This window comes from Phoxinus phoxinus (genome assembly GCF_949152265.1).
Source record: "Phoxinus phoxinus genome assembly, chromosome: 4".
Taxonomy (NCBI): Eukaryota; Metazoa; Chordata; class Actinopteri; order Cypriniformes; family Leuciscidae; genus Phoxinus; species Phoxinus phoxinus.
This window is the reverse complement of record NC_136879.1, coordinates 37,270,453-37,275,348: the sequence shown is the minus strand read 5'-3', so window position 1 is coordinate 37,275,348 and position 4,896 is coordinate 37,270,453.

The window sequence follows — 4,896 nt, the reverse complement described above, 5'->3', positions numbered from 1 at the left end:
ATTCACTTTTTCCTAACACATTCCTTGACATTTGAATGATGTTTTTTAATGACAAATGATTGGAAAAATGTACAGCATTTCAGAACTTACACTGAACAAAATTATAAACAACCAACACTCCACAATCAACAACCTGATCAACTCTATGTGAAGGATACGCATAGTATCCCCCCCCCCCCCCCCCCCACAGTAAAACTGCACATTTTACAGTGGCCTTTTATTGTGGCCAGCCTAAGGCACACCTGTGCAATAATCCTGCTGTCTAATCAGCATCTTGATATGCCACACCTGTGAGGTGGAGGGATCATCTCGGCAAAGGAGAAGTGCTCACTGACACAGATTTAGGCCCCGTTTACACGATGGGAAAACGCAGATATTTCTCTGCGTTTTGGCCTGTCATTTACACGAAAACGCCGTTTTTATCCCAGAAAACGATCATTTCTAAAAACTCCGGCCAAAGTGGAGATTTCTGAAAACGCCGGTTATATGTTGTCGTGTCAACTGGGAGAAACGGAGTTTTAGGTTCTCTCTTGTCGATTCTGAGGATTCTGATTGGCTTGCATGGCTTTATCCTTCTCCCTACACTGCCGCCCATAGGTTTAGCATAGTTATAAAGGCGCTCGGCGGCGTATTTATGCGGGTTGTGTGCACGATGTTATTATTGAAAACGGAGGGGGAGAAATATTCGTTTCTCTAAATACCCGGCTATGTGTAAATGTGGCCTTAGACAGATTTTTGAACAATATTTGAGAGAAATAGGCCTTTTGTGTACGTAGAAAAAGTCTTAGATCTTTGAGTTCAGCTCATGAAAAATGGGGGCAAAAACAAAAGTGTTGCGTTTATAATTTTCTTCAGTATATTTGCTTAAAGTACACTATGCAACTTCTGAACTTCTATAGCGGTAAAAAAAAAAAAACTGCATGCATTTGGTAGAAGAACATTGTTTCGAATACAAAGTTCTGTCATGAAACTCTAGATGGCGACGGCTGATCGATCCTCAACTCAATCATTCTCTATAGGGCACAGCTGATTGGTTCCTGCTGTATCAGTAGCTCAACCTTCAAATACTTGGTCAATATTTTCTGTAGCAGTGCAGCGTGCTTTCAGAAACCCTCCACCTCCCCCAGCTCCACCTGTATAGATCTGCTACGGGTAATTCATTTATGCTATATTGAACAGCAGCAAGTCCTGTACTTACCCTGCAGCAACAGAAGTACCGTAGCAGACCAAACATATCAACATTGTTATATCCATTACCATTGCAAACACTCCCAAGAGTTATGACAGAAATATGTTCATCCTGCTGCTCATTAAATATTCACTACCAGGCTTCAGAGGTATAACCACTTTAGATGGGAAGGATCTCAAGCTGACTAGCGGAAGACGTTACTGTAGATCTACACATTTATAGACACGCTACTTCCTTGAAATTGAATTCCAGCACAACAACCATAATGAAATCAGCCTTCATAATAGATAATGCGTTACAATCAACTCAGTTAGAGAGCTACATATGACAATTTAGCTGTTCAATAAGATACTCACCTGTTGAGTAATAAAACACCATCTTCATATTCACTCAGTTCTCGCCATCTCTGAAAAGCCAAGCCAAGCCAATGTTGATTCATGTTTTATTACGGACTCGATTTGCCAGCAGACTCTCCTCTGTTCTGTGTCTGTTTAAAACGTGTGATTCAAGAAGGTTTGAGATTTAGATAAATGTCAACCTTTCTCACTCATTGTGACAACTAACCTGAGCCACTCGCAAACCAGACATGTCATTTTTCTCTATTTACGGATATGACACACAGGCTAGTGACGCATGTACACAATTACAATCCCGTCAGGTCTCAAATATAAACACTTATAACAGGCTTACCTTAATGAATCAGGGTAAGACAAAAACACATTTTGGGAAAATAATTTATGTATTGATTCTTTAAATGTTGTTAATTTTGAACAAAAAAGATGCATTGTGTACCTTTTAAAGTGAGTTTGAAATCATACGGTCCGTTTTATTATACATTTCAAAAATAATTCCTTTAGCGTTGCTGTTATTCATGGTGTTGGAAAGATGCACTGTGAAAATTACTTTTTTATTTTTAGTAAATATATTTCTACTGATTTGATATTATCTGATATGCTTAAGATTGCCATTGTTTTTCTTCTTACAAGAGATGGTCAAAAACTAAAAACGCTCAGCAACACTGACAATACAGCCACAAAAACTCTGAATGTTTTTTTTATTAATTTATTTTGTATGTGTGTGTGATTATGTATATGTATCCTACAGATATTTTGCCTAATTAAATCATTCATTGTTTGACAATAAAGCCAGTTTGTGCGTTTATGTACTTAGCTATACTTTAGATTCATAAAGCTAATATGGATTTTTTTAAAGGATTCAATTAGTCTGTAATTCATTCAAAATGTCATTATAAAAACAACAGAGGTTATTCATCTCTCACACATCTGTCTCCATTCATAGACGTTTCACACTTTCCCGGATGATTCATGTCTCTGTTCTTCCTCATCTGATCAAACGCTTCACCTGTGAACACTGAAAACCTCCTCAAAACACCTCAAGAATAACAGACAGGGAGACAGATGCTATTTTATGACAAACGCATGCATCTTTCGTTCGTTCATTGGCTCTCTCAGAAGCTTCTTTTGACCCGCAGTCTTCCCCTGTAAATGCCAACCTTCAAACAGAGTCCTCTCCTTCACCCTGCTCCATCATCTGAGGGGTCAAAGTGCAAAGTTCACAGGTCTGGCACATGTTCATCACAGAGAGAGAGAGAGAGAGAGAGAGAGAGAGAGAGAGAGAGAGAGAGAGAGTCTGATCTGTTTTTCATCTGATGCTCAAACATGTCTTGACTTCATTACGCTTGCCTGGAAACACAATTATTGTTGATTTTTCTATAAGTAGAGGGGAAAAGCTTTTTCTGTAATAATTGAGCATAAAAGACATTTGATATGCTCCACAATTTGTTGTACATCAGATTGGTGTAACATTTTCTAAATCATAAGCTAATGCAGTTTTTAATCACACAGCCAAGTTTTTTTGGCTTTTGAAACATCTGTGATTGTGAGTGAGATACTGTTTTCATATAACTGTTAAACAATAAGCTAATTTAGCTTATCTTTCAAACAAAATATGACCATGTAGTTTGTTCAGTTCTTCTCCATCAACAAAAATAAATAAATAAACGCTCCATTGGCTCTGCATTTAGTACAGTTAAAGACTACCTTATACTGTAGGCTACACATATAGGCTACTGGTGTTAAATGTGTGGTTTCCCCCTCTCTATATATTTGATATTCATGCACACTCAAAACTGTTGCGTATCCTCAGATACCTGCTGATTTATTTCCATTGCAATGCTGCCCCCTATTGGTTTGTAATTGCAACTGCGACTATACAGTCAAACGGTCTTGTTATTTTAAAAGATATTCTAATTAACTCTAAAATAATGCTACTTAATATTTTCACGTTTTATTGCAGACATGAAGTCCATCAACATTTTGAAATATCTGAATGATGATGTCAGTTGACTGTTGAATATCTATATTCATATTCAAAGGTATTTAGCCTACCTCGTACGGCCAGGTTTTTAAAAGAAACCATGGTACCTTGGCAAATATAAAGCTCCAGTCCATAATTTTTTTGGGTTAAAAATTGTCCAAAATAAATTTGAGCAAGTAGGCCTGCATAACCAGCCAGTGTTCAAAACTCTCTGCTTGCCTTAGCTCGCAAAACGCTTGTAATAGCCTAATGTTTTTAAATCCAGTGGTAGGGCCTACTGGTGGATTTCTGCGGGAAATTCGAGCATGTCTTTGCGTCATTACGTCACTTCTGTAAAAAAGAAGGAAGGAGTCTCGGCACTTCTGTACACATAAAGAAGGAGTCTCGGCACTTCTGTACACATAAAGAAGGAGTCTCGGCACTTCTGTACACATAAAGAAGGAGTCTCGGCACTTCTGTACACATAAAGAAGGAGTCTCGGCACTTCTGTACACATAAAGAAGGAGTCTCGGCACTTCTGTACACATAAAGAAGGAGTCTCGGCACTTCTGTACACTTAAAGAAGCAGTCTCGGCACTTCTGTACACTTAAAGAAGCAGTCTCGGCACTTCTGTACACATAAAGAAGGAATCTGGCACTTCTGTACACATAAAGAAGGAGTGTCGGCACTTCTGTACACATAAAGAAGCAGTCTCGGCACTTCTGTACACATAAAGAAGGAGTCTCGGCACTTCTGTACACATAAAGAAGGAGTCTCGGCACTTCTGTACACATAAAGAAGGAATCTGGCACTTCTGTACACATAAAGAAGGAGTGTCGGCAAGTAGGCTATATTGCACTTTATATAATTAAACTTATCAATTTGATGGCGGATCCAGAAAGGTTCAAACGACAATCACCAGTGACAGCTGGAGACTCGCCCATTGTAAAATGCAAAAGACTTTGGACTTTGGACTTCGGAGTGGCTACAGAAAAAAAGAGACTGCAACCGGCCCATGCGGGATAAATATCTGAAGGGCATTAAATGTAGTCAAGCAATGCTGATGTTGTTAACATTAACAATTTGAGAACAAAGTATAATTTGCACGTTTTGATGTGATATAATAAGCGATCGTTAGATTTAATCAGCGAGATTTGCTGCAATGCTTTCCCCCTTAGTTTGTCAGAACAAAAGTGGATGTTACTTGTTCAGGTGACATTTTCCCGTAAAAATTCTTATGTTGGTCATACTTCCAAATAGTATAATCTGTGATTCTGAATGACAGTATCGACACCGGCGCGGTGATTGACAGCCTCAGATTCTCCTCAATATAATTGTGATTCATCCGTGCTGTGCCGTGCCGAGACACAACTCACGTAAAGTTGATAAT